The 13,630-nt window shown below is 45.0% G+C and overlaps 1 non-coding gene across 1 annotated transcript; it reads left to right on the top strand.

Moving 5' to 3' along the window:
* The first annotated feature begins 12,843 nt into the window (after positions 1–12,843).
* LOC114498254 lies at positions 12,844–12,947 on the top strand. Its single transcript, XR_003684697.1, has one exon. It is a non-coding gene; the product is annotated as a U6 spliceosomal RNA (small nuclear RNA).
* The last annotated feature ends 683 nt before the right edge of the window (positions 12,948–13,630 follow it).

A 13,630-nucleotide genomic window follows, 5' to 3' on the forward strand; every position in this document is an offset into this window, starting at 1 on the left:
CAATAGCTTATGTTCTCTGAGTATAGGACCTAGTGCGAAACAAGCAAATCATTCAGGACATGATATTGAACATCAATGAGCATTTGAGGAGCCCAAACAAATGCAGATTAGCCACACTGCCTTACAGTACACACAGGTAACAGACTGAAGGAGAAAAGCCAGGACCGACTCTGCCTCCTGACTCTAACTCATTATCTGCCTCTAGTGAATTACGTGTGAAATCTCTGAGGTTATAAGGAGAAGCCACATGCAGGTGGTGAAAGAGCTTTAAAGGGTGAATAATGCATGCCCCATATTTAATGCATGAGAATGCAAACGCAGATAATTGCGCAGAAGAGGTCAAACTTCCACTCCCTGCAAGGAGGCTGCCTTCTGTCTTCTCAGCAATAAATGAATCGCTGGTTATTACATATTTTTAAACATCGAAGCAGAGCCCCTGAGATCCATAAAGTCTGTTTTTCTCTGATCTTTCTGCTGCAAGTCATTCTCCTAGTCACATACTTTTGCATGTATGAGCAATACTAAGGAGTCTGCACCCTTCTGAAAAGCAGGTGTCACGGCTATAGTTCCTAATAACAGTGGCTACCAAGTTGCAGTTAGAGGAAAACTAAATCTCACCGTCCTGATGACACAGTCTGTAGCCAGGATGTAGATGGCTCTGAGAAAATGGAAACTTTGACAGCATAATTGTAACACTGTCAGCTTTTTCAGCTTTTTTCTTAAAATGCACTCAACACTTCACACAGCTATTACATTTGCCATCAAATATCACTTTGGAAAAAGTTAATAAGTTAGGAACTTTTATATGCTTTTTAAAAGACTAATACAATAAATAGATGAAATGCCACAAACAGAGACCCCTGTCACCTGGGGAATTTGGGGTGACTGCTTCAGTTGGCATCATCAACATCATCTGAGAGCAGGGTGGCCGATAAAGAGACACTCCCAGGAACCTGAAGGCCAGAGAGTCAGCAGCAGCACTGGAATGGTTTAGGGGCATGCTGTGACTCTTATTTTGAAAAGGAGACTTTTTCTAGTCAGCCACAGTCTCATCCTTCACTTTTAAATTTAAATAAAACATCTTTTTATTGCAAAGACTTTAGTCTGCAGGCTAAAGCTCATTGATAAGGGAAATGCATTTTTGACGTGATGATGGCAACGGAGCTGACGGAGTGCTCGCCACGTGGCAGGCTCTGTCCTTGGTGCCTTACACACGCTGCTGAGCTTAACCCCCTAAGTACCTCATGGTGGGTGCTATCATTTTACAGAACATCTTACAGAAATGAGAACTGAAGCACATAGTAACTTGGCTATGGTCACACAGCTAGCATAGTCGTAGCTACTGTAACTACTACACGTTACTGGATGCTAGCAACGGTTACCAATTAAGTGCATTAAGTACATGCCAATGGGCCACATGCTAAGCATTTTCTCATTTGACCCTCCAAAAAAAAAAGAGGTAGATCTTTTGTATTCTCGTTTTACAAATGAAGTAGCTGAGGGTTATAGAGATCAACCACTTACCCATAAATAGAGTGTTCCCATTACCTAATTTGTAACTCTATATTGAAATACGTATTAAAACATTAAAAGGTGTGTAATCTTGACCCTTTTCTGGGTTTCAACTTTTCTTGCTTCTGCCCGTGGAACCTCAATTTATCTCAGCCCACGTGAAGCCTTTGCAATTAGAGGGTCTTATTGGGCCCCGGAAGAAGTTTTCCAGCTCAGGACCCAGCCACACGTGATGTGCCAGCTGGTAACCAGGCATCTCTGAAGCGGAGACGTCGGTGAAATCTTGAGAAACACCTCTGGGGGGTGCAGCGGCTGGGTGAGACTGTGGCGCTGGGGGCGGCTTCGCCAGGCCTCTGGCTCTCCGTGCTGCCTCCAGTCAGAGCTGTGCAGCAGAGGGACGGAAGACTGAGTGTCCTGATACAATCGGCAAAGCCTTTGTTTCCGGAGCCTCAGAAACACCCCACCCCTCTCTACCAATACATCTCTTGCTTCTGCACTATCTCTATGGCAACCAGGAATGCATCCAAGACCTTGAGGACCTGTTTCCTGGCCTTTCTACCTGCCTCAGAGTTAGATTTGCTAACATAAGTGTGTCATAACCCGCAGGTTTCCAGCACACTTTGGAATTACCTCAGTGATGAATCCTGAAGTCCCAGGGATTAAACTGCCCTTTTTCACACCCATACTATGCCACTTGTCACCTGCGTATAAACTTGAGCAAGCTAGCCTCAGTAAAACCAAGTTCTCCCTCATCGAAACAAGGAGGATAGAAATATAAAAATATGATCAGGGTTGAAAGGGATGAGTAATGAAAACTAAAAGCTACAACGGCGATTGGTCTTTAGAAAGTGCCCAGCAAATGTGAGCTTTGCCGTTGGGGAGCACCGGCAACTCTGCACCCCTTTAGCTGCACAATGTGTTGACTCAATGGACACGGCAGACGCGTCCCAGGCTTCGACCCTCACAGGCTCCCCACCCCTTTCCCTTCGGGAGATAGTGGTCGCACCGCTCACAGGGTGACACTCCAATTGTGTTTTCCAGTGGGTTCTCTGAGGGGCGTCTCAGAAGCCTGGTGGGGACAACTAGGGGTGTACAGACTAGAGAACCTTGCGGTGAAGCACACAGGCTAATAAACCAGCCAACTCCATACCTTGCCAGCCAAGTACCCTTGGAGTCTGGAGAGAATTGGTTTTAATTGCCAAAGCACCCCTTCCAAACTGCCTCCCTGAGTGGAACGGATTGAAAAAAAACTCCACTGCTTCCCTGTCTTCGTGAGGTTTTTTAGGAATAGAAGCAGCAAAGCCCTCCCCCTGTCCCTCCATGGCCCAGTTGTCTTCTGGGGAATTCGAGATAAGAGACCTGAGTCCACAATCACGAATGTTCGGCTGCTTCGTGAGAGTCGCCTCACTGTGACACTCAAACAGGATGAAATCCCTCACTCATGGGAGCAAAGCCCAGTCTGTAAAACAAAGCAAAGCTGAAAGTTTTGTGCTGTATTTTTTTTCATGGCAGTATATTCCAACCAACGACAAAGCTACACAAAATCAGTACTTCCCACGTTTCCCCAAGGCACACCATCTGTCCTGATGAAACCCAATGACATACCACAACACACAGGAGCAGCTTCTGTACGTAGGTCCTCACACCTGCCCCTGTCAGCCCAGGAATGCTTCTCTTCACCACCAGCCCGTTATCCATCCTGCACACCCAGAGCATCATCCGGGGCTCCCGTGTGGTGTTGTGACAGCTGCCGCTCTCGGAAATCCAAAGGCACTGCCCATCTCTACCAAGCAATGTTTCTAACACGGCGATTCCTCATTGTCTGTAAGTGCTGGAAATTGCTTTTCCACCTAATTATTTTTTAAAGACAAAGACTATGTCATATGTCCCTTCCGTCTTTTTACAGCGTAATAGGCTCAGTAAATATTTGTTGACTGGTTAATAATAACTTCTGTGTAAATACTGCAAGTTTTGTAATAACCCATCTATTTGCATACTTCATAATAAAATATTCCCGTTCCATCTCTCATCCAAAGAACGCAGCATTTTAAAGCCAGAGGGGGGATTCCTCATTGTTTAGGTGAATTGACTGAAGCTAAAGGCACTGAGGTGATTAAGGTTACCCAGCTAAACAGGAGCTGGTCCGGGGCCAGAGCCCAGACCTGCACATGCACAGTGCAGTCCCTCCCGGGACACAGCAGGCTGCCCCGGGGTTGCACTCTGCTTGTAAGCTGACCCTCACTGTTCACTACAGGGGCCACCAGACTGAGAGTCCGCTGGTGTGGGGTCACGACCTTGTTCTCTCACTACTGTACCGTATGGCCTTGGGAAAGTCATTTAACCTTCGGCCCAGGACTCCACAGCCACAAAAGGAAGGGTGATGAATGCTGCATGATTTAACTACAGCCCACAAGCCAAGTCTAGGTCCCCCCGGTTTTGTACATGACGTCTTATTGGCATCCCTAATCATTTACCCATTGCCAACGGCTTGTTTCAGGTGACAATGGCAGAGCTGTGTAGTAGCTAACACAGAGAACATACGACCCACAAGGCCAAAATATTTACTATTAGTCCTTACAGAAGAAAACTTGTTGAATATATATATAATTGTATGACTCTAATACAGTTTAATAGTCTATGCAAAGGCTCTATTAAACTACTAAGTGCTATACCCACCTTCTAAAAGTCACTATTATTGCCAAAAATAGTAGTAATAGCAACAGGGAATTATAAAAGGTAATTACAATAAGAACGGTCAATGTTTTGTTGGTTTAATACTTGTCATCTCTGTAGCAGTATTGCTTGATTAGAGATCCCCTTGCTATTGAGTTTGATGTTTTTACAGAACCCGTGACACCTTTCACAGATTCTAGGGATACTCAAGAAATGACTAGGCCATCTGTGCATAAATTACAAAACGAATGTTTTCAGGAGAACACCCATGGAGGGCATCTGCCCTCACTTTCATCACTACCCTGACCTGGCGGGGGGGCGGGGGGGGCGCACCAGCCTGTGTTGTAAGCACCTCCTGTTGCTCCTGTTGTAGGTCCTGTGTGACGGAATTAACATTCGCCTAGACATACTGCCTTGGCACACATCCACCTTTAAGGTTAGGTCCGATGCTCTGCATGTATGAAGCTTTGCCATTTGCATTTTGAGAGTGAGATCGGTGGCTCAGAGAGTGGTTTTGCCCTGGCATGTGCTCTGGCCACGGCCATTAGACAAGGAGGACAAATAGTTCTCAAGATAGTGTGGCTATGAACCGTGTCCAACTCACTGCCATGGTAATGGCATGGGGTTTTACCTAAGAACCTCAGACAGTCGTTGAAGGACCTTGGAAGAACTCTTCCTCTGATGCAGCCATGACGTGGAGAGGGGGCTGGTGGGCAAGAGCAGAGGTGGAAACTGTCCGGCTAATGCAGGCGGGAGGCCAGGGTGGTATTGAGCAGAGCTGACGTGGAGGCGGAGATAAGCAAACCATCGATGACAAGCTGCAGATGGGGGTGACGTGGAAAGAGGGTGCAGGAGGTAAGACAGGCCCTGGATCTATATTGACCCAAATCCAACGTAGAGCTAGCCAAGGGCAGCTAGGGAAAATCAAGCTAGATTAGTGTTTCCCTCAAACGCACTGCCCACTCCTCTTTAAAACAGGCTCAGAGGACCATAAAACCAGTTCTCAGTGGGGCCCTTTATTCTGATCCAATAACACTTAAAACTTTCACTTGAACCAGTCAAATTCTTAACAGTGCCTCTTTATTTCCCTCTTCAAAAAGCCATTTTGCCTGGTCTAAATATAATAACTAGCAGTGATAAATAATTTCTATTTAAACAATCATTTTGTTATATATTATCAGCGTTAAAATACTAAAAGTCTGAGGCCTGTCAAGGAAAGCAATTATTTTATTTGTAGGAGTTGGGCTGACAGACTTGACCTTCCTGGCACGAATGAGGCCGACACGAGCACTCCGAGATGAGGCAGGGTACACCGGGCTCTGGTGCCCAGACTCCTGTCCTTGTACATGGGTGTGTGTGCATGTGTGTGCATGTGCGTGCATGTGCATGTGCACATATATGTATACAGGGCAGTTTGCAAAGAAAGATAAGAAATTCCTACACAATATGAATTCTCTCCCACCCCCTCACTAAGACATTCCTCTGAAATCTCTTGAGCAGAAACCCCGAAATATTAAAGGCAAATACTCTTCAGAGAGGTGAAATAGAAAGCTTTGATCAGCTATGAATGACTCAGTAGGAACATGCATACAAGATCCGTCATCTCCAACAGCTGAGAATAAAGCGTCGGGCCCATCAGAGCTTTGATGGAGGGACACTGAAATCATAAACTGGAACTGGCACTTCCAGACATCACGCTTTTAGTATCCAGGCACTGGGTACTCCTGGCCTGTTGGTTGGGGGAATAGTAACCAAAGACTATGTTTCTGAGTTCACAATTTTGCGGAGATCAGCATGGCTCCTAACCAAACCATACATTAAACATGGGCTTAATTTCTGCCCATATGGACAGCCTTCTCCAAGGTTTGTCTTGGCCCGCCCACTGCCCCAGAAATTGGTTGTGTGTATATTATGAGAATGAGGTCTCTAGTAATTGGGGGCATTCCCCTGGCCTTATGAGTTTGTTTTCTAAAGACAGGAATGGACTCCTATAGACCTAGCTGCAGCTTCTTTCCTGGGTCACCTCAGCATCAATGTCTCTGTGAGGAGGCTGGGGCAGGGCATGAGCTGGAGGCTATCTGCAGCCATGTAGCAAAAGAACGTTCTAAAACAGGCACCCTTCTGTTCAATCACTTTTCATCAGTTTCTTCAAGAATGCAACGGTTATTTCCTGAGCGCCCACCTGTGTTGGGCCCTGTGCTGGAGACTGGAGATAGAGTAGCAAACTAAAGAGCCCCGGTCCTTGTCTCAAGAAGATAAGACCCAGTTGTGAGCCAAGACTGAACTTTGAATTGTAACAAGTTGTCCTAGAAGGGCAGTGAATAGAGTCGCCAGCTCTGGCTCTGGCTCACTGAGCGAACATGGAATACTCTCTTGCTCTGTGAGCCTCGGGTTTCTCAGTTGAACTTTGCACCCTCCAAGGTCCATAATGCTGTTTCTTGTGACCTCCAACCAAATATGACCTGCTGTTTGGCAGCCATGCTTGTCTGCAATGCAGATGCATCTAAAAATCACTGCGGGTGGTTTCACTGGGGTCTCTGGCTTTTGTTCCATTCTTCCCCCACTTTTCTAAATTCTGCTGGGCACTGAGTTGAAATGGAAGATACGTGCCCTTGACTGACATGCTCAGTGTGTTTTTTCTGAGCCTCAAATGATAAGACGGGAGGAGAGGGGACGCAACTTAGAAATACTTTTATCTAACCTCCTCCCTTTTCAGGGAACCAGCCTCAAGGCTAGGGGCTGGAGTGCCTTAACTCAGGTCCCACAGCAGAAGGGAGACAGTCTGGGGTCAGGAGGCACATCCGCAGACTCACAGTGGCATGTCCTCCTGACACCAGCACGGTGCCACGTTAGTTCCCTGTCCCGGTCATCTGGTCCTCACCCGGGAGGAAGAGCACACTGGGAGCACTTGCACTCTCACCGATCCAGCGTGCAGCCAAATCACTCAGCCCCAGGGACGTCGGTGCCTGCAGCTGCAGGAGGAAACACGCCTAATGAGTGCTGCCGAGTGCAGACCAAATGAAGGTCGATGGTCAGACAACGGCACTTTTGAGACGGACAGTGTTACATCCACGCAAACCACTGGAATCACAGCTGTTGGGAATGGTAGGAGTAACAGCAGAGCAAGTCATGAAATATAAACTTTACCCGTGCCCGTCAGGACTTTGGTCCCTTATATATGTGACATCAACATTGCTTCCATGGTGTACACAAAAATGTGTCTTGTAAATTTGGATTGTACCTTTGAATATTACTGCTGTATTTTAGAAATAAGTGATATAAAGGTTTGTGTGTAAAACACGAATTAATACGTCAAATTAGCAGCTCACCCACGTGGGCATCTGCCACCATGTCCATCACTAATGTGGCCACGTGTGGGCGCTCTTGTGGGCATAAATGTGGAGGCGGACCACTCACCTGGGACACTGACTGGAGCAAACTGACTTTCCATGTTTACATTTGCTGCTCTAATGCATTGGGTTTATCATCCTCATCATCACCATCGTCATCATCACCATCATGGTTAGCATAAGATTAGCATTAGCACTCTCGAAAGGAAGGATTGCGCCTCTAAGTGGTTTAATTCCTATTTGTGCTTTGAACATTGGTATCAGTGAAAACAACACCATTCTCAGGAAGACAGGGAATTTCATTGCTAGACCCACTCAGCTCCCTACCCCTCCAGACCCTGGGAGAGGATTTATCTATGGAAAGTGCAACCCCGGAGCCAGAAAGCCAGGTGCTGCTCTCTGTTCCACGTTCCCCAACTGTCTCTCTGGGTCTGTGTTCTTCTTAAATACATTGAAACAACATCTTTCTTTTTCTTCCTCATAAAGAGTTTTGAGGGGGAAAAAAAGAAAAGTAAAATAAAAGTTATGGTGCACATGGAATGCTTAAAAAGAATGAGGCACCAAATAACTGTGTAACAGAGAGAAATTAGCCAATGCTTATAGAGTCCTCATTTCCTGCCAGACATCATTCTAAGCGCTTCGCATAAACACTGCTGACTAGTAGTAATAAGAAGGAGTAGATTTAATTAAAAATTTACCCATATAGTTATTCACAGTTTTCCAGCAAAATATCAGTGCCCTTCGGCCCTCTCTGAGTACCACTCTGTCGGGATTCCAGGACAGGAAGTAGAATTATCTCTGAGCCTCCTGCGATCTGTGGGGAGATCAGCTCAGACCGTTGCACCCTGCAGGGCCTCGACCGACTGATGGAAACAGAGTCTTTCCCAGCGAGGAAGGCGGTGAAATTGTATCCTTTCCTTCTCATATAATTCCCCATGCCAGGATGAAGGTGCTGGCTATAGTTGCAAACCCTGTGAATAAAAGGTAACAAAATGCCCATATCACTCCATTTGTGGGTATTTCAAAGGACGTCGGGGTTGATCAGGGGACAAGGAGGGAATAACATGGCAGTTATTTAAAGAACCAGAGGATCGATCGCATGGCTTTGTCCCACTGCGGCTGGACTGATGTGTTCACAAAGGAAAGATTTAACATGTTGGCTCCCAAGTGCAGGAACTAAATAGACCCTGGCTCTTTTGTTGCCGCTACCTTTGTTTTCTGTCTCTAAAGGAAATATCTGCAATCCGATAACTGGAAGTGTCTCCAACACAAACACTCACAACTCCCAAATAGAGCACAGGCGGGCTCTGTAAATGTACAGTCTTATTGGTCATTGGTGGAAATAAAATAAAACTAACATTTTGTTGCTGGTGAGCTTACTGGCTGGTGTCACAGTGACTCATTTTGTTAACCGAGCATTTTCTGTGTGCCAGCTACGGTATCAGGAGCTGGGTGGGATTTTAGGGGAATACTATACTTTCTGCCCTCAATGATACCAAGGGGGCATGTTTGAGTGTCACTCTGTGCAGGCACCGTGGTGAAAGACCCTTATAGCAGTCCAAGAGATAGACACTATCATTGTCGTCACTACTGCCACATGAGGAAGCTGAGACACGGAGAGCTTGAGTACCTGGCTCAAGGTCACTGGCCAGTGAGTAGAGTTGCTGGGACTTGAACCCCAGCGATCTGGCTTTAGTGCTCATGAGACTGACCACCGCACTGGTCACCTGTCCTGTGGGATATGACAGATAACAGGTGTGATCACACCTTTTGGTCAGTACTACCCAAATCGTCTGCAAATATGTGCTTCAGAGAAGGAAGATGACTGATTTAAAAAGCCTCCATAGAGGAGAAAAGCCATAATAGTCTTCTCTCTTTTCTTTTTGTTACATAACACATAGAACTTCACAGGCAAAAGCCAGAGGAGGCCATTGGCAGTTTATGGGAAGGGCAGGAGCCATCCTGGTACAAAGGGCTGTTTGGCACAGTGCTTCTCAAACACGGATACAAATATAAGTCACCCCGTCTGTTGTTGAAAGGCAGGCCACGCCCAGCGGAAGGCTGCACAGGTGGAATCTGAGAATCCAATCAGATGAGGCTTGGCCCACAAACAGTACCAAATGGACACACGGGCACAGAAAACCAGCTCCTATTAGGGTCTCCTTCTTCCTCTTCAACAAAATCTGAAACTTCCATCTGATCCAATAAAATGCTTCATCACCTCTTTTTTTACTTCCCCCTTTTATAATATATTTTTATACGTTCTAAGGAAAATAATCACTTTAAATGAGAACATCCTCCTCATTCCACATTTTCTCAAAATCACCAACATAAAAATGTTTGAAGTCTGAGATTTAGCTAGACAATTATTTATTTAACATGTGTTATAAGTTTCTCTTAAGTAATTAATTATCCAGCAATTAGAAAGAAAACTAGATGTTTTCTCTGGGTTTCATCAGGGTTGAAAGCTCTGATGTATAACTTTAGACTTTACTTCCCTGACAGAAATTAAGCAGAATTTGTTACTATGAAATTAGCAGGATTGCTGTGCCTCTGTGGCTGAGGCCCCATTTTCCTGTCGAGGTGTGAGTGTGTGTTCACACGTGTGCATTATGTGTGCCCAGGCACACATACATATCCATAGATTATCATAAAAGAGGAAGTGTATTTAAACAAGAGGCTCATTTTTAATCTCAATGGCCATGAGTTGAAATGAGTGACTAGGGAGCGTGCCCCCTGCCACCCCTGTTAAAATACGTGTCTTGACTAACTCCCCAGATGGGTGGTATAGGATACTTCAGTTAGTTGTTAATGACTCGGTGGGAGTATAATTATCAAATCCTCTGTGTTTCCCAACAAGGAAGAATAGATCCCATGAGTACTGGGAGCTATGCTGCAGGGCAAGTTGGAGCAATACAGTGGGACCTGGGATCTTCAGGGCACGTGAGGAACAAAGAAAGAGCCCTGAACGCTGTGCGGCAGTGACTGGAGTACAGGGAACCGAAGACCAACTTGATTAATGAACCAACTCCACAAATTTCTGGGGACCTGTTTCATCTTCTAACTTATACATTGAAATCAGACATGATTTTTGCTCATGTGGATAATCTTCAAGGACCAGCTTGACTCTCTTCGCTGCACCAGAATTTCCCTTTCTTCCGTCTCAGGCATACAGTCAGATCCTGGGCTGTCCTCCTTGTCAGGAACAGATTTGGTAGTTTTTAGAAATTCTCAGATAATCTTCAAACTCTTATGCCCCCTTGGGAAACTGGACTTTTATGAATGGAGAAGCCCTACAACTCCCTTTGGACTAGGATACAATACAAAGATTAAGGGTTGAGACCTTTCTCTCTCCCCCTTTCTCTCTCTCTCCCTCTCACCCTCCCTCCCTCCCTCCCCTTCTTTCTCCCTTTTCTGTCTTTTTACTTCCTTTCTCTCTCCTTCCTTCCCTCCTTCTTCTGGCTTATTTACATGTCTCATCCACTTGTTCTGGGCTTGCTCTTACTATCCTCAAGAATAGATTAATATTATTTCTTTTAGAAAATCTCCCCATCAACCCCTCTTCAGCCTGCCAGGCCTCAAATTACATTAAGCACCATCTTCTGGGCTATCAGGGCATCCCGTCCCCTCTTTATCATAGTTCTTATTTTATATTGTAATTTATCCTCCTACTTGAGTTATACAGATGTCCCTAGGGGGTCATCTGGCCCTTGAGATTGGGATACAATTAAATTAAATATTACATGTATTGGAGGAAGAAATAAACAGATAATGATTATCCTGGGAATGGGGGGTAGTTAATGACTGAAAGAGAGCGTGAGGGGTGAGAGGGGTTCTGATGGTTCTGCTTCTTGCTATGACTGCTGTTACAAGAAGGAGTTTACCTGGTGAAATGTCATTAACCTGTGAGCGTATCACTGGTGCACGTTCGGTATGTGTTTTATTCTTCAAGAAGAAAGTTTACATTAGAAATAAACAAACCAAAAAGTATACTAGCCATTCCAAGTCCTAATTGGAAAAAAAGGTCAAGTATAAACATAGAAAAATGGTTTTTTAAGTGCTTAACCCCTCTATGAATCCTCACCTTATTTGAAGGGAAAAGTAACTATTAGAAGGAAAAATACTTCATCTCCAAATCATGGCAGGATGCTTTGGGAACAAATCCTTGTTTATATAGTCACCTAACACAGATTTCCCTTTTGAAATATGGAGTGAATACTACAGAGTCTGATTTGTTTTAATACCTTATGTGCTAAAGTGTTATGGCATTTAATAAATTGCATTTAGGAGGCATTAAGTTGAAACCTACTGTTACCAAAATCACAGAACTCTAGCAGCATTGTCCCCTGTGGTGCTGTATCTTGCCATACAGTGTAATGGGATATTAAGGATGTCAGGACATGGGGAGACCAGGTGTATATGAAAGGGATTATAGTCAGACCCATTAACACTGATCACATTTAGATAAAAGTAACTCTTCCTTTGCTATTAAAGGTGACATTCCATTATGGTGGAACCCGTGTTTGCAATGAATGGGCTGTTGAGGGTTGGCAGTAAGGAACTCTGATACTTCAGACATGGAGGAGAGTAGAAGTTTCAGTTCACAAAACAGCAGGGGAATGATGGGAATCTTGAACAAGCACCAACCTATCTCTGAGGCCCTCAGGCAAGCTTGCCAATAAAGAGCATCTTCTTGTGGAAGTCAGCCCCTAAAGAGGCAAGCATGTGCACTGGAAAACTGAAGTGACGATATTCACATGTAGATCTATGGGAGCACAAATTGGTATAACCAATTTGGATCATTATCAGGCAATTGAAGTAAAGTTGAGGATATGCATCCTCCATGACCCAGCAATTCTGCTTCTTGGTATGTGCCTGGCAGAATCCTGTCCACAGATACCCATGGAGACATGCTTAAGACTCTTCCTAGCAGCAATGTTTGTAATTCTATCCACCTGAAACTAGGTAAATGAATTCTGACATGTTCATACAGTGAAATACTGCTCAGCAGAGCTGTCCGAACAAGAATGATGTGTATCGACATGCATTTATCTCACCAATGTGCTTTTCATTACGAATGCAAGTTTCAGAAGAATGCAATATTGTATTATTTTGCAAATTTTAAAAACAGGCCAGAAAATAATGTAGTTTTGTTAGGGATTCATACATACATAAAAAATAAGCTTAGGATTCACTTGTGCATCCATCTGTATGTTTATTCATTCAACAAGTATTTATGGTCTACTTTGGGCTAGGCACCCTTTTTGAACTAAAGAGGGAAATGAGAAAAGTAAAAAGGGTGGTCACTGTGCTCACTTCAGTGGCACATATACTAACATTGGAATGACGCACAGATTAGCAGGGCCCCTGCTCAAGGATGACATGAAGATTTGTGAAGCATTCTATTGAAAAGAGGGGTAGTCAGTGACCTCAAAAGTTTACAGGCTAGACAGCATGAAGCAACACACAGGGAAATATAGACAACAGTGTAAACATTTCACACTGAAGGAATCTGTATATAAAAGGAGGACGCAGCTTAAGGAAAAAGTGCACACAGACCCTGTCTCTCGGGCATGTGGCTAACAATGAGGGGGACCATGGAAATGAGACAGACCCAGCGCCACCGGAGCCCAGGACATCAGTCCTGCGCTGGCCTCCTGGCTCTTCTTCCAGGATGCACCACAGTCCGTTATCTAGCCAAGTGCTCCCAACTCAGCCCAGGCTGTTTCACACGCATTTTACAGAGGCTGAAATTCTGCACAAGGGGTCATTCCATGCTGTGTCGTGCATCTTTTTCAATGTAAGTGTCACCACTCTTCACCAAGAGGTGTAACAATGATAGGGGCTATATTCACCAGTCATTTGATTGCCTTGCGTTTGAAGAGGACTTTGAAGCTCTCTTCCCCCCAGAGTAATTTATGTAAGAACATACTGGTGTAGACTAGAGCCTGTGCTCTCCTTCACAAAAGAACCACGATGTGCACTGTAGGAAGGCTCTGTTGTCCTCGTTACCAACCATCTGTGGGAACTCGGTGGGCTGGGTTACTGGTCATTGTGTGACACCAGAAACTGAGCAGGGGAAATGGATGGGGCAG

This window comes from Phyllostomus discolor, chromosome 5, assembly GCF_004126475.2.
Source record: "Phyllostomus discolor isolate MPI-MPIP mPhyDis1 chromosome 5, mPhyDis1.pri.v3, whole genome shotgun sequence".
NCBI lineage: Eukaryota > Metazoa > Chordata > Mammalia > Chiroptera > Phyllostomidae > Phyllostomus > Phyllostomus discolor.